The sequence below is a fragment of the Oncorhynchus mykiss genome, chromosome 9 (assembly GCF_057628025.1).
Source record: "Oncorhynchus mykiss isolate SJ-2025 chromosome 9, ASM5762802v1, whole genome shotgun sequence".
NCBI lineage: Eukaryota > Metazoa > Chordata > Actinopteri > Salmoniformes > Salmonidae > Oncorhynchus > Oncorhynchus mykiss.
Window position 1 is genome coordinate 74,523,153 of NC_143030.1, and position 25,190 is coordinate 74,548,342.

Here is a 25,190-nt window from a genome sequence, read left to right on the forward strand (position 1 = left end):
GTGGTCGGGCTGCTGGAGATGGAGGTTCTCCTCCCTTCTTTGGGTACAGAGTTAATATGTCCGGCAGGATAAGAGGTTAAGAGTGCAAGGTGGAGACAGCACCTTTTGTAGTCCTGTGAGGTCACATGGTATCACACCCATAGAAATAGGAATGAATAGAAAGGGCATCTCCATTCAAGTCATTGATGACATAATGGGTGGACTGGCAGCCATTTTGAGTGTACCCATGCCAGGAAGTAAAATCAGGAAGTGTACCCTTCAATTTGTGCTGTGATTTGCTGAGTCAACACAACTGACATTTCAATTGCATGAGCCACATCAGTTAGCATCATCTGAATGAAAATGATACATTACCATGGCAAATTGGGAAAAATAAACATTCTTTCCCATTGACCCCCAGTGTAAAAGAGCCAACTTCGTTGTTTATTTTTTTGTTATATACAGAAGAAGAAAAAAAACATGCCAAAAAGCTGCTGTGTTGTTCAATGTACATGTAACCAGGTGAAAAATGACAACCTGTGGTTGCCAATGCTCCCACGTAGGGAAGTAGAGCCTGTGGCAAGAGTCCTGTGGCTTCAGGCTATTCAACATGGGAGGGTGGGAAATGTGGGGACCCGGTGTCCAAGTAGTGTACATGTAACTATGTGTGTGAAAACATTTCATCACAGGTATGACATTTAACTTGTTTAGAATAGTCCATTTGTAACCCCACTCACTACTTGGAGCTGTTTAGTACATTTGTTTGTGTTGTTGGTCTTGGCTAGCTTAATGTTCCGGTCAGTAGCTAGCACTCACTCACGTGGCTGCTAGCATCATGGCTGCTAGCATCGTCATGGAAAGCGGCATGAGGGAAGGCCTACAATAGTATGTTTTTCTAAGTAGTGAGAACACTCAGGAGCAGGCAATGTTGTACTTTACTTAAATGTAGTAAATTGACTAAAACAAGCAGACAAAAATAAAATTGTGTTTGGGAAAAAAGGCCAGGTATTTGCTGTGAGCCAGTGGGGTAACCTAGGTAACAACAGGTTATTTTCCCCATAGTCGGGCAGGGCCACAACTTTCTGTCGAAAACCGACTGGGTCTGTCAGTTGATAGAACATTCCAAAATACCAAGGGAATTATTGCATCACATTATCAGGCAGCCTTTGCGTGTGAAGGGCCACTTTTATGACCCTTTGTCTTGGAGAAAAAGAGAGCGCTTGGAGGAAATCAGTAGTCCATAACAGTTCAGCATTATAAACAGAAAAAGGATGTTCAACACGTCACTACAATAGAGAATAGACATACCAGACTTGTGAAATCAAGATCTCTGTTTGTTCTATAAGGTACTGTTCTATTTTTAATCTGAACATTTCACCTTGACAAACATGCCATGCAGCTGAAGTGTATGGGACTAGTTGCCCTGGTGATGATGTCAGATAAAAGACCAGCAGTGTGAAAAATATGCAGCAACTCTTGGAAGACAATGGAGGTTAACTACATAATAGAATAAGACCTCAAACCAACAGGAATAGAACGGGGAGGAGGAGGAGGAGGTGTCTACCATGTCCGGAGGAGACTTCATCATTAATTTTGTTTTGAGCTTTGTTCTCCTATTGACAGGTGCATCTGATTTCAGGATTGTACTGTATTCACTGTCCTTAAATATGAGTCATTTGATTTATTTGTTTCATCTCTAAATTGTTTCATCAACATTTTCTCCGCCAGCTCCTTACATCAGGGCATAAAAACTACAATCTGCCTCATGATTTGGTCTTGGAACTGGGCAGCCTCTTCCCGCTTGGCTCGATGGGATATCTAGTGATTTCACCAAAACAGCCAGATACTGTATGTACACAGTCTTGTACCCTTAACCTTTTTTTAAACTGACTATCATATTTGGTGATTAAATCATGCTTTATTTAATATAGTGAGTAATCCAGGAATGTCACGATTTAATTGACACGAGAAAACTAGAGAAACTAGCAACTCTACAGAGTGCAATGACTACAATGTATGGCTAAATTACATCTGGACAGGAAGGGTCCATGGAGCTCCTCCTCTTCCTCCTTACCACTCTATAATGAGTATAATTAAGCAATAAGGCCCTGAGGTGCCTTATACAGTGCCTTGCGAAAGTATTCGGCCCCCTTGAACTTTGCGACCTTTTGCCACATTTCAGGCTTCAAACATAAAGATATAAAACTGTATTTTTTTGTGAAGAATCAACCACAAGTGGGACACAATCATGAAGTGGAATGACATTTATTGGATATTTCAAACTTTTTTAACAAATCAAAAACTGAAAAATTGGGCGTGCAAAATTATTCAGCCCCCTTAAGTTAATACTTTGTAGCGCCACCTTTTGCTGCGATTACAGCTGTAAGTCGCTTGGGGTATGTCTCTATCAGTTTTGCACATCGAGAGACTGAAATTTTTTCCCATTCCTCCTTGCAAAACAGCTCGAGCTCAGTGAGGTTGGATGGAAAGCATTTGTGAACAGCAGTTTTCAGTTCTTTCCACAGATTCTCGATTGGATTCAGGTCTGGACTTTGACTTGGCCATTCTAACACCTGGATATGTTTATTTTTGAACCATTCCATTGTAGATTTTGCTTTATGTTTTGGATCATTGTCTTGTTGGAAGACAAATCTCCGTCCCAGTCTCAGGTCTTTTCCAGAATGGTCCTGTATTTGGCTCCATCCATCTTCCCATCAATTTTAACCATCTTCCCTGTCCCTGCTGAAGAAAAGCAGGGCCAAACCATGATGCTGCCACCACCATGTTTGACAGTGGGGATGGTGTGTTCAGCTGTGTTGCTTTTACGCCAAACATAACGTTTTGCATTGTTGCCAAAAAGTTCAATTCTGGTTCATCTGACCAGAGCACCTTCTTCCACATGTTTGGTGTGTCTCCCAGGTGGCTTGTGGCAAACTTTAAACAACACTTTTTATGGATATCTTTAAGAAATGACTTTCTTCTTGCCACTCTTCCATAAAGGCCAGATTTGTGCAATATACGACTGATTGTTGTCCTATGGACAGAGTCTCCCACCTCAGCTGTAGATCTCTGCAGTTCATCCAGAGTGATCATGGGCCTCTTGGCTGCATCTCTGATCAGTCTTCTCCTTGTATGAACTGAAAGTTTAGAGGGACGGCCAGGTCTTGGTAGATTTGCAGTGGTCTGATACTCCTTCCATTTCAATATTATCGCTTGCACAGTGCTCCTTGGGATGTTTAAAGCTTGGGAAATCTTTTTGTATCCAAATCCGGCTTTAAACTTCTTCACAACAGTATCTCGGACCTGCCTGGTGTGTTCCTTGTTCTTCATGATGCTCTCTGCGCTTTTAACGGACCTCTGAGACTATCACAGTGCAGGTGCATTTATACGGAGACTTGATTACACACAGGTGGATTGTATTTATCATCATTAGTCATTTAGGTCAACATTGGATCATTCAGAGATCCTCACTGAACTTCTGGAGAGAGTTTGCTGCACTGAAAGTAAAGGGGCTGAATAATTTTGCACGCCCAATTTTTCAGTTTTTGATTTGTTAAAAAAGTTTGAAATATCCAATAAATGTCGTTTCACTTCATGATTGTGTCCCACTTGTTGTTGATTCTTCACAAAAAAATACAGTTTTATATCTTTATGTTTGAAGCCTGAAATGTGGCAAAAGGTCGCAAAGTTCAAGGGGGCCGAATACTTTCGCAAGGCACTGTATCTATTTTAAACTGGTTACCAATGTAATTAGAACAGTAAAAAGATATATTTTTTGTCATACCCGTGGTATACGGTCTGCTATACCACAGATTTCAGACAATCAGCATTCAGGGCTCGAACCACCCAGTTTATAACGAGGTATAAGGAGTTGTTTTAAGCATTTTTAAGCCTTTTAAATTGTTTTTATTATCACTCATAATATGATATTTTTAAATGTGGTTATTTTTCTATAGACTCAAACCTGCTGATAACTCAGGATCATTAAGAGATTATAGTCATATATTAGAAAGTGTTCATAGGTAGAGTACTTGAACAATTGTTTGTTATTCGTTGTGTGATATAAAGGGGGTTAGTCAGGAGTATTTGAGTGTAAGGCATGTCTGTCATATACAGGGTGTCTGTCATATATCTGTTGCTGTATGGAGATGTCTCAATGACTAGTAGGAAGAGGAGTGAGCTGAAGGGTAGAGCTGCCCCTTTCAAGGTGGTTTCAAGCTTACAAGAAATCCCGCTATGCCCTGCGACGTACCATCAAACAGGCAAAGCGTCAATACAGGGCTAAGATTGAATCGTACTACACCGGCTCTGACGCTCGTCGGATGTGGCAGGGCTTGCAAAAAATTACAGACTACAAAGGGAAACACAGCTGGCAGCTGCCCAGTGACACAAGCCTACCAGATGAGCTAAATCACTTCTATGCTCGCTTCGAGGCAAGCAACACTGAGGCATGCATGAGAGCATCAGCTGTTCCGGACGACTGTGTGATCATGCTCTCCGTAGCCGACGTGAGTAAGACCTTTAAACAGGTCAACATACACAAGGCTGCGGGGCCAGACGGATTACCAGGACGTGTGCTCCGGGCATGTGCGTACCAACTGGCAGGTGTCTTCACTGACATTTTCAACATGTCCCTGATTGAGTCTGTAATACCAACATGCTTCAAGCAGACCACCATAGTCCCTGTGCCCAAGAACACAAAGGCAACCTGCCTAAATGACTACAGACCCGTAGCACTCACGTCCGTAACCATGAAGTGCTTTGAAAGGCTGGTAATGGCTCACATCAACACCATTATCCCAGAAACCCTAGACCCACTCCAATTTGCATACCGCCCAAACAGATCCACAGATGATGCAATCTCTATTGCACTCCACACTGCCCTTTCCCACCTGGACAAAAGGAACACCTATGTGAGAATGCTGTTCATTGACTACAGCTCAGCGTTCAACACCACAGTACCCTCAAAGCTCATCACCAAGCTATGGATCATGGGATTAAACACCTCCCTCGGCAACTGGATCCTGGACTTCCTGACAGGCCGCCCCCAGATGGTGAGGGTAGGTAGCAACAGCAACATATCTGCCACGCTGATCCTCAACACTGGAGCTCCCCAGGGGTGCGTGCTCAGTCCCCTCCTGTACTCCCTGTTCACCCACGACTGCATGGCCAGGCACGACTCCAACACAGTCATTAAGTTTGCTGACGACACCACAGTGGTAAGTCTGATCACCGACAACGACGAGACAGCCTATAGGGAGGAGGTCAGAGACCTAGTCGGGTGGTGCTAGAATAACAACCTGACCCTCAACGTAACCAAGACTACGGAGATGATTGTGGACTACAGGAAAAGGAGCACAGTCTCCATTCTCTCGATGGCACTGTAGTGGAGCAGGTTGAGAGCTTCAAATTCCTTGGTGTCCACCTCAACAACAAACTAGATTGGTCCAAACATACCAAGACAGTCGTGAAGAGGGCACGACAAAGCCTATTCCCCCTCAGGAAACTAAAAAGATTTGGCATGGGTCCTACAGCTGCAACATCGAGAGCATCCTGACTGGTTGTATCCCTGCCTGGTACAGTGATGCATATATATATATATATATATATCAGTATATGGTATATCAGCTGATGTACGAAGGGCTATATAAATAAATTAGATTTAATTTGGTACGGCAATTGCTCGGCCTCCGACCGCAACGTACTTCAGAGTGTTGTGCGTACGGCCCAGTACATCACTGGGGCAAAGCTGCCTGCCATCCAGGACCTCTACACCAAGCGGTGTCAGAGGAAGGCCCTAAAAATGGTCAAAGACCCCAGCCACCCCAGTCACAGACTGTTCTCTCTACTACCGCATGGCAAGCGGTACCGGAGTGCCAAGTCTAGGACAAAAAGGCTTCTCAACAGTTTTTACCCCCAAGCCATAAGACTCCTGAAAAGGTAACCAAATGGTTACCCGGACTATTTGCATTGTGTGCCTCCCCCCAACCCCTCTTTTTACACTGCTCTCTGTTTATCATATATGCATAGTCACTTTAACTATACATTCAGTATAATGTGCACCTGCACATTGGCTAACCGGGCGATCTGCATTGTGTCCCACAACCCGCCAACCCCTCTTTTTATGCTTATGCTACTTTCTGTTCATCATGTATGCATAGTCACTTTAACCATACACACATGTACATACTACCTCAATGCCTGACTAACAGGTGTCTGTATATAGCCTTGCTACTATTTTTTCAAATGTCTTTTTACTGTTGTTTTATTTCTTTACTTACCTACACACACACACACACACACACACACACACACACACACACACACACACACACACACACACACACACACACACTTTTTAATTTTTTCGCACCATTGGTTAGAGCCTGTAAGTAAGCATTTCACTGTAAGGTACCTGTTGTATTCGGCGCACGTGACAATACCTGTTGTATTCGGCGCACGTGAGAAATAAACTTTGATTTGGAAGTGAGGTCACCAGGAATGTATGTTTAATGAATTCAATTAAGTGCCTTGTCTGGGTGGGGTTTTCCACAATTGGGAATTTGTTCCGAAATACTAGAGCTCCTCATTACGGAATCCCAAGACGGTTTGCCTGGACTTCTTTCTACGACAGTTTATTTTTGAAACTGCAAATTCAAACCAGACTCTGTTTGTCATACATCTTGGTTCATCTCTTTAAATATGTGAGCATGGCCACTGTCTTTCAGAATTCGGATGCTTCTGGTTCTTCAAAGACTGATATGAATATGCATTAAGGTGGATGTTGTTTATTAACGAATGTGACAAACAATTTTGTTTCTAGGTTAGGAAACCAAGATAGATGTGTATCTCTTCCCCTGTCATGTTGTGGACGACCTCACACACTGACTGTAGCGTATTATCATGTATTTACTGTATAAGCCTTTTACCGCTGTGCTCCTAAAGCACAATACAAACATAATGTAGGTGTACTTGCTGTGCTCCAAAAGCACAATACAAACATAATGTAGGTGTACTCGCTGTGCTCCAAAAGCACAATACAAACATAATGTAGGTGTACTCGCTGTGCTCCTAAAGCACAATACAAACATAATGTAGGTGTACTTGCTGTGCTCCAAAAGCACAATACAAACATAATGTAGGTGTACTCGCTGTGCTCCAAAAGCACAATACAAACATAATGTAGGTGTACTCGCTGTGCTCCAAAAGCACAATACAAACATAATGTAGGTGTACTCGCTGTGCTCCTATAGCAAAATACAAACATAATGTAGGTGTACTCGCTGTGCTCCAAAAGCACAATACAAACATAATGTAGGTGTACTCGCTGTGCTCCAAAAGCACAATACAAACATAATGTAGGTGTACTCGCTGTGCTCCAAAAGCACAATACAAACATAATGTAGGTGTACTCGCTGTGCTCCAAAAGCACAATACAAACATAATGTAGGTGTACTCGCTGTGCTCCTAAAGCACAATACAAACATAATGTAGGTGTACTCGCTGTGCTCCAAAAGCACAATACAAACATAATGTAGGTGTACTCGCTGTGCTCCTAAAGCACAATACAAACATAATGTAGGTGTACTCGCTGTGCTCCAAAAGCACAATACAAACATAATGTAGGTGTACTCGCTGTGCTCCAAAAGCACAAAGGTGTACTCGCTGTGCTCCAAAAGCACAATACAAACATAATGTAGGTGTACTTGCTGTGCTCCAAAAGCACAATACAAACATAATGTAGGTGTACTCGCTGTGCTCCAAAAGCACAATACAAACATAATGTAGGTGTACTCGCTGTGCTCCAAAAGCACAATACAAACATAATGTAGGTGTACTCGCTGTGCTCCAAAAGCACAATACAAACATAATGTAGGTGTACTTGCTGTGCTCCAAAAGCACAATACAAACATAATGTAGATGTACTCGCTCTTTTAGACATGTATTTCACACTAACCATTGATCGATGTACTCACTAGACAGGATGGTACAGAATTAGAACTCACCTAACTGGCAAAGCATTGTGCTCATTGGAGGCTATTGATTGGCAGATGGCAGCTTCAGATGAATTATAAACTAGAACAATTCTAAGTATAAAAGTTAAAGTTAGAAAGTTAGAGAGATTAGTTCGCTGCGCAGGCCTGCGTTCGCCGGCTTTTCATATAGCAGTTCTCCCTGTACTGACCTCACTGTTCTGCACAGTACAGGCTATGCTAACTTGTCTCCTCACAGACCTCATCAAAACACAGAGCTCACAACAACAGACAATGCTTAATCTCCCTCGCTAGCTGGCTTACTGATCCGGCCTTGTCAGGCTCATTGTGTGAGCTGTTAGTTGAGGACTGCTCGGCCCTGAGAGTGTGAACAGACCCCCCTCTGTGTGGGAGGAGGAGGAGGGCGGAGGGGGTTGAAAGCCCGGATGCACTCAGGCGGAGGCTGCACCGGGCTCTTCAGCGTTCCCTGCGCCTCTTCCTCCTCCTCTTCCTCTTCCACCGCTCAGCATCGATCCCTGTCGTGTTTTCCCAGCACCCTCCGCTGTGTACCACTGCCTCTCCTGGGCCGAGCGCGGTTACCGCTAGTGCCAGCGCCGTTATCCCCATGCCTGGCGACATCAGGAGGAGATGTTGTAGACAGAGAGAATGATAGAGAGACAGGGATAGAGGTGGAAAGAGAAATCACTATACCGTAAAATATTGGTTCTTTATGTTCACAGCATCAGAGAGAGAGAAACAGAGGAGTAGAGCCATCAGAGAGAGAGAGAAACAGAGGATAGGCATCAGTGAGAGAGAGAGAGGAGAGGAATCAGAGAGAGAAACAGAGGAGAGGTGATAGAGAGGAGGAGAGGCATCAGAGAGAGAAACAGAGGAGAGGTGATAGAGAGGAGGAGAGGCATCAGAGAGAGAAACAGAGGAGAGGTGATAGAGAGGAGGAGAGGCATCAGAGAGAGAAACAGGAGAGGAATCAGAGAGAGAGAGAGAGGAGGAGAGGCATCAGAGAGACGAGGAGAGGCATCAGAGAGAGAAACAGAGGAGAGGAATCAGAGAGAGAGAGAGAGAAGAGAGGCATCAGAGAGAGAAACAGAGGAGAGGAATCAGAGAGAGAGGAGAGGCATCAGAGAGAGAAACAGAGGAGAGGAATCAGAGAGAGAGATAGTGAGGAGAGGCATCAGAGAGAGCAACAGAGGAGAGGCATCAGAGAGAGAAACAGAGGAGAGGCATCAGAGAGAGAGAGAAATGGGGGGAATTAAATAGCCACAAGAAAAGAGCGAGGGCAACACTGACAGCTGTAGCCACCGTGCTACAGGGAGGAGGAGAGAAGGAGAGAGAGAGAGGGAGGGAGGAGGGGAGGCAGTCAGAGAGACAGAGAGAGAGAGGGAGAAAATAATGAAATAAATCGCCGGGAGAAGAAGAGAGGCATCGGGGAGAGAGAGGAGGGGATGTAGCTACGTTTCCTTCCCGACCCGACACACACCAGCCAGGATAATGTGCTGAAGGAGCCAGAAATAAAAGGAGGAAGGACACCGGTGAGCATTATCCATCCCTCATCCATCTATCCATCCCTCCCTCACCCATCTATCCATCCATCTATCCATCCCTCCCTCACCCATCTATCCATCCATCTATCCATCCCTCCCTCACCCATCTATCCATCCATCTATCCACCACGGACAATAGATTTAACGGCAGTATCCTTCTCTGGATTTTAGCCTGGATGTAATCTCTGTCTGTCTGTGTGTGTGTGTGTGTGTGTGTGTGTGTGTGTGTGTGCTCTGCCTCCATAACTGCTGTGTTTATAGCTACTAGCTAGCTCATCCTCTCATGTGTTGCAGGCAGGCAGTGTCTATACACTGTGGATGCATGCTTCCCGCTAGCCTTGGTTGCTATCTGATAGTGGCTTTTTCTGGCTTGTGTCCTGCAATTACGTTACAGTCTGGGCTCTGGCCTGGTGTCTTGTTGGCAGTCCTCTTGAAGGGTCTGGACCCTGTTAGGGAGTGCGGCACTGTGTGTGTGTGTGTGTGTGAGAGAGGGTGTGTTTGTGTGTGTGCGGTGACGGGGTGTGTGTATGCGCCGCCAGTGTGTGTGTGTATGCCTACCTGGCTGTGGTAGTCAGTGCTGCTGGGGAGAGGCGAGAGCACTCTCATCACCACACCGTCCGCCAGCCGAGGCACAAAGGAACCACAACATCCAGATTAGGGCTCTTTGTAACCCAGCCGACAGCTCTTTAAAGGAGGACTAAATGCATCCTGTAAAAGATGACGGTACGTGAGAAATGTTACGGTTTGATGAGAAACAAGCAGCCCTACTCAGATTGGTTGTTGTTGTGTGGTGTTTTTGTGTTTTGTGAAGCAACCTGTTTGTCATGCCTGTTCTGACCACACTCAATGTCTCAGGCTACCTATGTGATTCTGTCATCTCTGGTAGAACAGAGATGTGTTGTTATGACTGGTACTCTTGTGGGAGTGATTTGTCATTGCTTATTGTTCTGTGTAAAGGGGGAGGGGGGTGAATATTCCCTATCACCTTCACCTCCCCTCATCCTCCTCTTCCTCCCTTAACAAGATAATTAGCCCAGGCACTAATAATGATTCTCATCGGCTGGTCAAGTGCATCCAGCACCCAAATAACAGGGCTTTGGGCAAAAGGGGGGTGGAGGGATGTTTTTGCTCCAGGGGGGAGTGGAGGGGTGTTTTTGCTCCAGGGGGAGTGGAGGGGTGTTTTTGCTCCAGGGGGGAGTGGAGGGGTGTTTTTGCTCCAGGGGGGAGTGGAGGGGTGTTTTTGCTTCGCGGGGGAGTGGAGGGGTGTATTTGTTCCGTGGGGAGTGGAGGGGTGTTTTTGCTCCGCGGGGGGAGTGGAGGGGTGTATTTGCTCCAGAGAGAGTGGAGGTGTGTTTTTGCTCCAGGGGGAGTAGAGGGGTGTTTTTGCTCCGGGGGAGTGGAGGGGTGTTTTTGCTCCAGGGGGGAGTGGAGGGGTGTTTTTGCTCCAGGGGGGAGTGGAGGGGTGTATTTGCTCCATAGGGAGTGAAGGGGTGTATTTGCTCCAGGGGAGTAGAGGGGTGTTTTTGCTCCGCGGGGGGAGTGGAGGGGTGTTTTTGCTCCGCGGGGGGAGTGGAGGGGTGTTTTTGCTCCAGGGGGAGTGTGGTGTGTATGTAATTTAGCAGATGTAGCTAACAACAAGGCTCTCCTTTCTCTCTGCTGTTTATTACGTTGCTCAAAACAAAAGGAGGATTGTTGTGGATTGTCAGGAAGAAAAATTATACTTTTACAGCGTGTTTGTGTTTCTCTGAGTTGAAATGGTCTCTCTCTCACTCGCTAATGGTTAGTACCTATATATTATGGTCTGTATATGTACAGTATGTATATCTGTATAGAATACATATAGGTAGGTAAACTAGATGTATATCTGTATAGAATACATATAGGTACGTAAGATAGATGTATATCTGTATAGAATACATATGGGCAGGTAAACTAGATGTATATCTGTATAGAATACATATACAGTGCCTTGCGAAAGTATTCGACCCCCTTGAACTTTGCGACCTTTTGCCACATTTCAGGCTTCAAACATAAAGATATAAAACTGTATTTTTTTGTGAAGAATCAACAACAAGTGGGACACAATCATGAAGTGGAACGACATTTATTGGATATTTCAAACTTTTTTAACAAATCAAAAACTGAAAAATTGGGCGTGCAAAATTATTCAGCCCCTTTACTTTCAGTGCAGCAAACTCTCTCCAGAAGTTCAGTGAGGATCTCTGAATGATCCAATGTTGACCTAAATGACTAATGATGATAAATACAATCCACCTGTGTGTAATCAAGTCTCCGTATAAATGCACCTGCACCGTGATAGTCTCAGAGGTCCGTTAAAAGCGCAGAGAGCATCATGAAGAACAAGGAACACACCAGGCAAGTCCGAGATACTGTTGTGAAGAAGTTTAAAGCCGGATTTGGATACAAAAAGATTTCCCAAGCTTTAAACATCCCAAGGAGCACTGTGCAAGCGATAATATTGAAATGGAAGGAGTATCAGACCACTGCAAATCTACCAAGACCTGGCCGTCCCTTTAAACTTTCAGCTCATACAAGGAGAAGACTGATCAGAGATGCAGCCAAGAGGCCCATGATCACTCTGGATGAACTGCAGAGATCTACAGCTGAGGTGGGAGACTCTGTCCATAGGACAACAATCAGTCGTATATTGCACAAATCTGGCCTTTATGGAAGAGTGGCAAGAAGAAAGCCATTTCTTAAAGATATCCATAAAAAGTGTTGTTTAAAGTTTGCCACAAGCCACCTGGGAGACACACCAAACATGTGGAAGAAGGTGCTCTGGTCAGATGAAACCAAAATTGAACTTTTTGGCAACAATGCAAAACGTTATGTTTGGTGTAAAAGCAACACAGCTGAACACACCATCCCCACTGTCAAACATGGTGGTGGCAGCATCATGGTTTGGGCCTGCTTTTCTTCAGCGGGGACAGGGAAGATGGTTAAAATTGATGGGAAGATGGATGGAGCCAAATACAGGACCATTCTGGAAGAAAACCTGATGGAGTCTGCAAAAGACCTGAGACTGGGACGGAGATTTGTCTTCCAACAAGACAATGATCCAAAACATAAAGCAAAATCTACAATGGAATGGTTCAAAAATAAACATATCCAGGTGTTAGAATGGCCAAGTCAAAGTCCAGACCTGAATCCAATCGAGAATCTGTGGAAAGAACTGAAAACTGCTGTTCACAAATGCTCTCCATCCAACCTCACTGAGCTCAAGCTGTTTTGCAAGGAGGAATGGGAAAAAATGTCAGTCTCTCAATGTGCAAAACTGATAGAGACATACCCCAAGCGACTTACAGCTGTAATCGCAGCAAAAGGTGGCGCTACAAAGTATTAACTTAAGGGGGCTGAATCATTTTGCACGCCCAATTTTTCAGTTTTTGATTTGTTAAAAAAGTTTGAAATATCCAATAAATGTCGTTCCACTTCATGATTGTGTCCCACTTGTTGTTAATTCTTCACAAAAAAATACAGTTTTATATCTTTATGTTTGAAGCCTGAAATGTGGCAAAAGGTCGCAAAGTTCAAGGGGGCCGAATACTTTCGCAAGGCACTGTAGGTAGGTAAATTAGATTTAGAAGAGGACATAGGGTCGTATATAGGTGTTGGACAGGATACAGGGTTGGTATATAGGTTTGGAACAGTATATGAGTGAAGAGGCATTTTGGTCCAACTCTTCTTTGACATGCTTATGACTGTGCTGGGGATAGAATATCGAGGTAGATCCGGCCAATCGTGTCAGTTTTTACACACAGTATCCATGTTCTTGTGCCTCCTGAGTCCATCTACTGTATACATCTCTGAGATATCTTAGTATTTATGTGTCAGCACACATTGTTAATTGTTCTATCTTATGAGGTTACATTAGCCTCTCCGTAAAGCTTACCGTAATGCACTGTAGCTTACCGTAGTGCGCTGTAACTTACAGTAGTTCCCTGTAGCTTACAGTAGTGTGATCTAGCTTGCTGTAATGCACTGTAGCTTACATTAGTTCCCTGTAGCTTACAGTAGTGCGATCTAGCTTGCTGTAAGGCACTGTAGCTTACAGTAGTTCCCTGTAGCTTACAGTAGTGTGATCTAGCTTGCTTTAATGCACTGTAGCTTACAGTAGTTTCCTGTAGCTTACAGTAGTTCCCTGTAGCTTACAGTAGTGCGATCTAGCTTGCTGTAATGCACTGTAGCTTACAGTAGTTCCCTGTAGCTTACAGTAGTGTGATCTAGCTTGCTGTAATGCACTGTAGCTTACAGTAGTTCCCTGTAGCTTACAGTAGTGCGATCTAGCTTGCTGTAATGCACTGTAGCTTACAGTAGTTCCCTGTAGCTTACAGTAGTGCGATCTAGCTTGCTGTAATGCACTGTAGCTTACAGTAGTTCCCTGTAGCTTACAGTAGTGCACTGTCTTTGTAAGACTTTTTATGTATGACACAGCCCTTATACAGTACTTTATCTGCTGATGTGCTACTTTATACACACAAAGTACACACAAAGTACACATAGGCGTAATGGATCCACATTAGCTATCACGCATGTTGAGGACAGGTGTCACGTTTACTGTATGACTTTACAAGGTCTGTCCGTCAAAGTCTGGTTGCGCATGGCAACCAACCGTGGATACTCTTCACCCACCCATCTAGTTACATAAGTGAGTAAATCCTCAATTGTAATATTGTGTTTTACATTTTTACAGCCAACCGTCAGTCTCAGACCACCATTTTCTGTAATGAAAGGGTTTTGGTGCACTGCTACTGAGTGATATTTAAGGGTCTTTGCCAAGGAGATTACCGTCAGTAATGTCCGTAGCCGTTTTCAGGACAATTTGATATCAATACGGTCTAATGTGCTTCCAGTCTATTTTTTGGCAAAGAGCTGTTTGCTAGTCTGTCTATCAGTTTTAGGCTAATATTAGTGCATTTTGTTCGTGCGTTCATGTTCGGATCATATTTGTGTTTTGTATTTGTCAAAGCCTTTTGGAAGTCTCAGACTGTGTATAATGACTATATTGGTCTGAGTACATTGTTTTGTTTTAGTTTCACTTCGCTATCCAATGATTTGTTCTCGGCCTATATTAAAACACTGTATAGGCTGCTAGACGGTAGGAAATATGTTTATATGCATTTTGCTATATCATTGACATGTATGTTATAGGAGTTTGGCTATGTAGCATTATTACATATGCTTCTGAACTGTTTTAGCGGACATTATTTCCAAAATGACTCCCAGTCAACAGTTTACCGCATTTAATATGGAGCGGAAGCCATATGTGAAGGAAGTTTGACGAGGACATTGTTAGCAGACCTTTAAAAAGAGAAAATGGGAGCTGTGTGTTAGTCAGTGGAGGAATGAGCGGCTCTCCCACACTGGCCCTGTGCTCTCTTCACCTCTCCCACACGGGCCCTGTGCTCTCTTCACCTCTCCCTCTCTGGCCCTGTGCTCTCTTAACCTCTCCCACACGGGCCCTGTGCTCTCTTCACCTCTCCCACACTGGCATTGTGCTCTCTTCACCTCTCCCTCCCTGGCCCTGTGCTCTCTTCACCTCTCCCACACGGGCCCTGTGCTCTCTTCACCTCTCCCACACTGGCATTGTGCTCTCTTCACCTCTCCCACACGGGCCCTGTGCTCTCTTCACCTCTCCCACACTGGCATTGTGCTCTCTTCACCTCTCCCTCCCTGGCCCTGTGCTCTCTTCACCTCTCCCACACGGGCCCTGTGCTCTCTTCACCTCTCCCACACTGGCATTGTGCTCTCTTCACCTCTCCCACACTGGCCCTGTGCTCTCTTCACCTCTCCCACACTGGCCCTGTGCTCTCTTCACCTCTCCCACACTGGCCCTGTGCTCTCTTCACCTCTCCCACACTGGCATTGTGCTCTCTTCACCTCTCCCACACTGGCCCTGTGCTCTCTTCACCTCTCCCACTGGCCCTGTGCTCTCTTCACCTCTCCCACACTGGCCCTGTGCTCTCTTCACCTCTCCCTCCCTGGCCCTGTGCTCTATTAACCTCTCCCTCACTGGCCCTGTGCTCTCTTCACCTCTCCCTCACTGGCCCTGTGCTCTCTTCACCTCTCCCACACTGGCATTGTGCTCTCTTCACCTCTCCCACACTGGCCCTGTGCTCTCTTCACCTCTCCCACTGGCACTGTGCTCTCTTCACCTCTCCCACTGGCCCTGTGCTCTCTTCACCTCTCCCACACTGGCCCTTTGCTCTCTTCACCTCTCCCACACTGGCCCTGTGCTCTCTTCACCTCTCCCACACTGGCATTGTGCTCTCTTAACCTCTCCCACACGGGCCCTGTGCTCTCTTCACCTCTTCTACTGGCCCTGTGCTCGTTTCACCTCTCTCTCTCTCCCACACCCATATACTACTATACAAAGGACATAAGGACAGTATACTACTACATTATACTACTATACTAAAGACATAAGGACAGTATACTATAACATTATACCACTATACTAAAGACATAAGGACAGTATACTACTACATTATACTAAAGACATAAGGACAGTATACTATAACATTATACTACTATACTAAAGACATAAGGACAGTATACTACTACATTATACTACTATACTAAAGACATAAGGACAGTATACTACTACATTATACTAAAGACATAAGGACAGTATACTATAACATTATACTACTATACTAAAGACATAAGGACAGTATACTATAACATTATACTACTATACTAAAGACATAAGGACAGTATACTACTACATTATACTACTATACTAAAGACATAAGGACAGTATACTACTACATTATACTAAAGACATAAGGACAGTATACTATAACATTATACTACTATACTAAAGACATAAGGACAGTATACTATAACATTATACCACTATACTAAAGACATAAGGACAGTATACTACTACATTATACTAAAGACATAAGGACAGTATACTACAACATTATACTACTATACTAAAGACATAAGGACAGTATACTACTACATTATACTACTATACTAAAGACATGAGAACAGTATACTACTAAATTATACTAAAGACATAATGACAGTATACTACAACATTATACTACTATACTAAAGACATAAGGACAGTATACTACTACATTATACTAAAGACATAAGGACAGTATACTACCTTATATGGATTTGGAATTGGAATTTGTTAACTTCCTGACTTGACTGAATTGGAAAGGAATTGCCTCCAACCCTGGTACATGCATCCGTATTAGCAAGGTGATTGTAAGAAGTGCTTGCAGAAGCTGTACTACTGCTGATAACCAGTCTGGCCAATTACCACGCTAATAACATCATAATCATCGTCTCCATCAGTTCTCCTCAACGAGCACATTGTTTCATACGATTCCCCCTTTAAAGATGCACTATGCAGAAATCTCTTCTCCATTTCCTCTAATAGTTCGCCTAATTTCAGTTTATGTGACAAAACAAGCAAGTATAGTGTAGAGAATCCTTGTACCATCTAAACTGCTGGGAAATATATTTTCCATAATCCAAAATATTGTCTTGTCAGGTGTTTGAAGCTGGTGTACAAAATCAAAAGTAAAAGACGCGTAAAACGACACTTAAAAACAAGAAGAATAGAAATAGCACAGACTTTCTTTCAATAAGAATGACAGATCTATAACTCGTATTTCTATGTGAATTTTGTCAGGTCGCCCAAAAAAGTTGCTGTATTGCAGCTTTAAAAAAAAGACTGGGTAATTGACTCCATTTCTCTGTGGATGTCAGCCCCCTCGCTGCCCCTCTCCTCCCTCCTCCCTTGATTATTACGGCGCAAGAACAGAGTAGAGGAGAAACCACACCCATCCTTACACACACACACACACACACACACACACACACACACACACCCTCTATCCTCCCCAAATGGGGGGTCTAGAGGGGCAGCTGCATGAGAGGCTTGACTAGGGCCTTTCTCTCTGCCAGTGGGGGAGGGGTGGGTACCGCAAAGCCTTGCTTTCATCCAATCTAATGACCACTACGTGACTAGCTAGTAGCTACCATTCATTCACATGAACTCATTTAGCAAATGCATGCACCTACATCCAGAGCCCTTTACATGTTAAACCACCTACAGCCCAAGCCCTTTACATGTTAAACCACCTACAGCCCAAGCCCTTTACATGTTAAACCACCTACAGCCAGAGCCCTTTACATGTTAAACCACCTACAGCCCAAGCCCTTTACATGTTAAACCACCTACAGCCCAAGCCCTTTACATGTTAAACCATCTACAGCCAGAGCCCTTTACATGTTAAACCACCTACATCCAGAGCCCTTTACATGTTAAACCACCTACAGCCAGAGCCCTTTACATGTTAAACCACCTACAGCCAGAGCCCTTTACATGTTAAACCACCTACAGCCAGAGCCCTTTACATGTTAAACCACCTACAGCCCAAGCCCTTTACATGTTAAACCACCTACAGCCCAAGCCCTTTACATGTTAAACCACCTACAGCCCAAGCCCTTTACATGTTAAACCACCTACAGCCCAAGCCCTTTACATGTTAAACCACCTACAGCCAGAGCCCTTTACATGTTAAACCACCTACAGCCCAAGCCCTTTACATGTTAAACCACCTACAGCCCAAGCCCTTTACATGTTAAACCATCTACAGCCAGAGCCCTTTACATGTTAAACCACCTACAGCCCAAGCCCTTTACATGTTAAACCACCTACAGCCCAAGCCCTTTACATGTTAAACCACCTACAGCCAGAGCCCTTTACATGTTAAACCACCTACAGCCAGAGCCCTTTACATGTTAAACCACCTACAGCCAGAGCCCTTTACATGTTAAACCATCTACAGCCAGAGCCCTTTACATGTTAAACCACCTACAGCCCAAGCCCTTTACATGTTAAACCACCTACAGCCAGAGCCCTTTACATGTTAAACCACCTACAGCCAGAGCCCTTTACATGTTAAACCACCTACAGCCAGAGCCCTTTACATGTTAAACCACCTACAGCCCAAGCCCTTTACATGTTAAACCACCTACAGCCCAAGCCCTTTACATGTTAAACCACCTACAGCCAGAGCCCTTTACATGTTAAACCATCTACAGCCCAAGCCCTTTACATGTTAAACCACCTACAGCCAGAGCCCTTTACATGTTAAACCATCTACAGCCCAAGCCCTTTACATGTTAAACCACCTACAGCCCAAGCCCTTTACATGTTAAACCACCTACAGCCAAAGCCCTTTACATTCATCATATTACATTGAACTCCTACATACTACCCTCTTCTCAAGTTTGGCTTGATTAAATGGAATTGGCCCTTGACTGAATACGGATGCCATGGATAATATGTCACTGCAAGGCCACCTGCCGTTGAAGTCGGAAGTTTACATACACTCAGGTTGGAGTCATTAAAACTCATTTTTCAACCACTCCATACATTTCTTGTTAACAAACCATAGCTTTGGCAAGTCTGTTAGGACATCTACTTTGTGCATGACTAAAGTCATTTTTCCAACAATTGTTTACAGACAGATTATTTCACTTATAATTCACTGTATCACAATTCCAGTGGGTCAGAAGTTTACATACACGAAATTGACTGTGCCTTTAAACAGCTTGTAAAATTCCAGAAAATTATGTAAGGGCTTTAGAAGCTTCTGAAAGGGCAAGTGACACAATTTGAGTAAATTGGAGGTGTACCTGTGAATGTATTTCAAGGCCTACCTTTAAACTCAGTGCCTCTGCTTGACATCATGGGAAAATCAAAAGAAATCAGCCAAGACCTCAAAAAAATGTTTTGTAGACCTCAACAAGTCTGGTTCATCCTTGGGTGCAATTTCCAAACACCTGAAGGTACCACGTTCATCTGTACAAACAATAGTAGGCAAGTATAAACACCATGGGACCATGCAGCCGTCATACCGCTCAGGAAGGAGTCGCATTCTGTCTCCTAGAGATGAACGTACTTTGGTGCGAAAAGTGCAAATCAATCCCAGAACAACAGCAAAGGACCTTGGGAAGATGCTAGAGGAAACAGGTACAAAAGTATCAATATCCACAGTAAAACAAGTCCTATGTCGACATAACCAGAAAGGCCCTGAACTCAACCCTATAGAGAATTTGTGGGCAGAACTGAAAAAGCATGTGCGAGCAAGGAGGCCCTGAACTCAACCCTATAGAGAATTTGTGGGCAGAACTGAAAAAGCATGTGCGAGCAAGGAGGCCTACAAACCTGACTCAGTTATACCAGCTCTGTCAGGAGGAATGGGACAAAATTCTCCCAATTTATTGTGGGAAGCTTGTGGAAGGCTACACAAAACGTTTGACCCAAGTTAAACAATTTAAAGGCAATGCTACCAAATACTAATTGAGTGTATGTAAACTTCTTACCCACTGGGAATGTGATGAAAGAAATAAAAGCTGAAATACATCTCTCTCTACAATTATTCTGACATTTCACATTCTTAAAATAAAGTGGTGATCCTAACTGACCTAAAACAGGGCATTTTTACTCGGATTAAATGTCAGGAATTGTGAAAAACTGAGTTGAATGTATTTGGCTAAGGTGTATGTAAACTTCTGACTTCAACTGTATTTCTCTCTGCTCTCAACTCTCTCAACACTCTTCATGATGGTTCCTATCAAGAACAGAGACGGGTCTTTTGATACTAATAACATAACTTTTGACCTTCATGTTATTTCAGCCTCAACACAATCCTCTAATCTGCTATATCGTTGACAACGGTCTGAAACAGGCTTATAATCAGCCTACCATGCTCCTCACTGTCACTCCACACTCCATAGGCATGCCTGTCTGCCTATTTGCCTGCCTATTTGCCTGCCTATCTGCCTGCCTTTCTGCCTGCCTGTCTGCCTATCTGCCTATCTGCCTGCCTATCTGCCTACCTTTCTGCCTATCTGCCTGCCTGTCTATCTGCCTGCCTTTCTGCCTGCCTATCTGCCTGCCTATCTGCCTGCCTATCTGCCTGCCTATCTGCCTTTCTGCCTGCCTTTCTGCCTGCCTTTCTGCCTGACGGTGTTTTCTCTCTGGTGATTACCTTTTGATCAGTGCCTTTGCTTCACAGGGTAGATTGTACCACCCTCTTGAGTTACAGATATGCGTTGTCATGCTATCAAGAGGATCGTTGTAGTTGTCATGCTACCAAGAGGATATAGTTATAGTTGTCATGCTATCAAGAGGATATCGTTATAGTTGTCATGCTATCTAGAGGATATCGTTATAGTTGTCATGCTATCTAGAGGATATAGTTGTAGTTGTCATGCTATCAAGAGGATAGTTATAGTTGTCATGCTATCAAGAGGATATAGTTACAGTTGTCATGCTATCAAGAGGATATAGTTATAGTTGTAAAGGTGAGGCGGACCAACTTTCTTTTTATTTCTGGAGAGAAGCATCACCAAGAACAAGCACCAATCAACACCTAACTGATTTTGTGTTTGCAGACAGGCTGGCAAGCACACACTTTCTACACGCCCTAGTCAGAGAGCCAACTGTGCTAGCTATGCTAACTGTTTCACAGAAATAAATAATATTGTCACATACTCCACACCCCCTAGTCATAAAGAGCACACTTCTCAGCTTTCCATACTCCTTAGCTTCACAGAAACAGATAACATTGGCTGATTGACTGTCTGCTACGACTTGTGTATAGCTGGCCTTTAGCTCGCTTCGACTCTCAAGATGACATGAGATTAGGCTGATGATGAACCCTCATAACAACAGAAGGGCCAGCTCGGATTAGGCTGATGATGAACCCTTATGACAACATGAGGGCCTGCTCAGATTAGGCTGATGATGAACCCTCATAACAACAGAAGGGCCAGCTCAGATTAGGCTGATGATGAACCCTTATGACAACATGAGGGCCAGCTCAGATTAGGCTGATGATGAACCCTCATAACAACAGAAGGGCCAGCTCAGATTAGGCTGATGATGAACCCTCATAACAACAGAAGGGCCTGCTCAGATTAGGCTGATGATGAACCCTCATAACAACAGAAGGGCCTGCTCAGATTAGGCTGATGATGAACCCTTATGACAACATGAGGGCCAGCTCAGATTAGGCTGATGATGAACCCTCATAACAACAGAAGGGCCTGCTCAGATTAGGCTGATGATGAACCCTTATGACAACATGAGGGCCAGCTCGGATTAGGCTGATGATGAACCCTTATGACAACATGAGGGCCAGCTCAGATTAGGCTGATGATGAACTCTTAAAGCAATGGGAGGGCCAGCTCAGATTAGGCTGATGATGAACCCTTATGACAACATGAGGGCCAGCTTGGATTAGGCTGATGATGAACCCTTATGACAACATGAGGGCCAGCTCAGATTAGGTTGATGATGAACCCTCATAACAACAGAAGGGCCTGCTCAGATTAGGCTGATGATGAACCCTTATGACAACATGAGGGCCAGCTTGGATTAGGCTGATGATGAACCCTCATAACAACAGAAGGGACAGCTCAGATTAGGCTGATGATGAACCCTTATGACAACATGAGGGCCAGCTCAGATTAGGCTGATGATGAACCCTCATAACAACAGAAGGGCCAGCTCAGATTAGGCTGATGATGAACCCTCATAAAAACAGAAGGGCCTGCTCAGATTAGGCTGATGATGAACCCTTATGACAACATGAGAGCCAGCTCAGATTAGGCTGATGATGAACCCTCATAACAACAGAAGGGCCAGCTCAGATTAGGCTGATGATGAACCCTCATAACAACAGAAGGGCCTGCTCAGATTAGGCTGATGATGAACCCTCATAACAACAGAAGGGCCTGCTCAGATTAGGCTGATGATGAACCCTTATGACAACATGAGGGCCAGCTCAGATTAGGCTGATGATGAACCCTCATAACAACAGAAGGGCCTGCTCAGATTAGGCTGATGATGAACCCTTATGACAACATGAGGGCCAGCTCGGATTAGGCTGATGATGAACCCTTATGACAACATGAGGGCCAGCTCAGATTAGGCTGATGATGAACTCTTAAAGCAATGGGAGGGCCAGCTCAGATTAGGCTGATGATGAACCCTTATGACAACATGAGGGCCAGCTTGGATTAGGCTGATGATGAACCCTTATGACAACATGAGGGCCAGCTCAGATTAGGCTGATGATGAACCCTCATAACAACAGAAGGGCCTGCTCAGATTAGGCTGATGATGAACCCTTATGACAACATGAGGGCCAGCTTGGATTAGGCTGATGATGAACCCTTATGACAACATGAGGGCCAGCTCAGATTAGGCTGATGATGAACCCTCATAACAACAGAAGGGCCAGCTCAGATTAGGCTGATGATGAACCCTTATGACAACATGAGGGCCAGCTCAGATTAGGCTGATGATGAACCCTTATAACAACATGAGGGCCTGCTCAGATTAGGCTGATGATGAACCCTTATGACAACATGAGGGCCAGTTTGGATTAGGCTGATGATGAACCCTTATGACAACATGAGGGCCAGCTCAGATTAGGCTGATGATGAACCCTTAAAGCAATGGGAGGGCCAGCTCGGATTAGGCTGATGATGAACCCTTATAACAACGGGAGGGCCTGCTCAGATTAGGCTGATGATGAACCCTCATAACAACAGAAGGGCCTGCTCAGATTAGGCTGTTGATGAACCCTTATGACAACATGAGGGCCAGCTCAGATTAGGCTGATGATGAACCCTCATAACAACAGAAGGGCCAGCTCAAATTAGGCTGATGATGAACCCTCATAACAACATTAATGGCCAGCTCAGATTAGGCTGATGATGAACCCTTATTACAACATGAGGGCCAGCTCAGAGTGTTCTAATTTACAAACAAATAGGCTAGCTCATGCAGTTGCTAAAAACTTCTGACTACATTTCCGCTCTGGTCCTCTCTAACATGGCTGTTTAATGATGACCTTGATAGCTCTCTCCATTTTGAATTTGACGCTGTGGTGACATGTCGTATGTGTGGATGGCAATAAGGGCCTAGGAATCTGCCAACCCTTTAGGATGAGGGCCCTGGATGTAAGTTTATGACTTAGGAATTTATATGGGGACTGTTTGCAATGTCATTATACTTGGGTAATAGACCTGGGAAATGAGTTCCTCTGGAGGTCTCCTATATCAGCACCTTCCTTCAACAATGAGTTCCTCTGGAGGTCTCCTATATCAGCACCTTCCTTCAACAATGAGTTCCTCTGGAGGTTTCACATGGAGAGAAGGGAAAAATACCCAACATGCTTCTGGTGTATTTCAACACTGTGTGTCTTCTGATGACTTCAAATGGCTGCAGTGTTGCTTCATTGAACTCTGGAGCCGTTTTTTTTATTTTATTTTTTTATTTTTTATTTTTTTTATTTCACCTTTATTTAACCAGGTAGGCTAGTTGAGAACACCTTTATTTAACCAGGTAGGCTAGTTGAGAACACCTTTATTTAACCAGGTAGGCTAGTTGAGAACACCTCAATTTAACCAGGTAGGCCATTTGAGAACACCTTTATTTAACCAGGTAGGCTAGTTGAGAACACCTTTATTTAACCAGGTAGGCTAGTTGAGAACACCTTTATTTAACCAGGTAGGCTAGTTGAGAACACCTTTATTTAACCAGGTAGGCTAGTTGAGAACAAGTTCTCATTTGCAACTGCGACCTGGCCAAGATAAAGCATAGCAGTGTGAACAGACAACACATGGAGTAAACAATTAACAAGTCAGTAACACAGTAAAAAAAAAAAGGGGGAGTCTATATACATTGTGTGCAAAAGGCATGAGGAGGTAGGCGAATAATTACAATTTTGCAGATTAACAACACTGGAGTGATAAATGATCAGATGGTCATGTACAGATAGAGATATTGGTGTGCAAAAGAGCAGAAAAGTAAATAAATAAAAACAGCATGGGGATGAGGTAGGTAAAAATGGGTGGGCTGTTTACCGATAGACTATGTACAGCTGCAGCGATCGGTTAGCTGCTCAGATAGCAGATGTTTGAAGTTGGTGAGGGAGATAAAAGTCTCCAACTTCAGCGATTTTTGCAATTCGTTCCAGTCACAGGCAGCAGAGAACTGGAACGAAAGGCGGCCAAATGAGGTGTTGGCTTTAGGGATGATCAGTGAGATACACCTGCTGGAGCGCGTGCTACGGATGGGTGTTGCCATCGTGACCAGTGAACTGAGATAAGGCGGAGCTTTACCTAGCATGGACTTGTAGATGACCTGGAGCCAGTGGGTCTGGCGACGAATATGTAGCGAGGGCCAGCCGACTAGAGCATACAAGTCGCAGTGGTGGGTGGTATAAGGTGCTTTAGTGACAAAACGGATGGCACTGTGATAAACTGCATCCAGTTTGCTGAGTAGAGTGTTGGAAGCAATTTTGTAGATGACATCGCCAAAGTCGAGGATCGGTAGGATAGTCAGTTTTACTAGGGTAAGTTTGGCGGCGTGAGTGAAGGAGGCTTTGTTGCGGAATAGAAAGCCGACTCTTGATTTGATTTTCGATTGGAGATGTTTGATATGAGTCTGGAAGGAGAGTTTGCAGTCTAGCCAGACACCTAGGTACTTATAGATGTCCACATATTCTAGGTCGGAACCATCCAGGGTGGTGATGCTAGGCGGGCGTGCGGGTGCAGGCAGCGAACGGTTGAAAAGCATGCATTTGATTTTACTAGCGTT

General features: G+C 44.2%; 1 protein-coding gene across 2 annotated transcripts in view; it reads left to right on the plus strand.

Moving 5' to 3' along the window:
- Positions 1-8,710: 8,710 nt before the first annotated feature.
- The window catches only part of LOC110531259 (protein kinase C zeta type), a 158,084-nt gene continuing 141,604 nt past the window's right edge, over positions 8,711-25,190 (plus strand). The window contains exon 1 of one of the 2 annotated variants that reach the window (XM_036988861.2): positions 8,711-9,502. The gene's annotated coding sequence lies outside the window, so the exon portion shown is untranslated. The remainder of the gene's footprint in view (positions 9,503-25,190) is intronic. The other variant, XM_090185395.1, reaches the window with a different exon arrangement.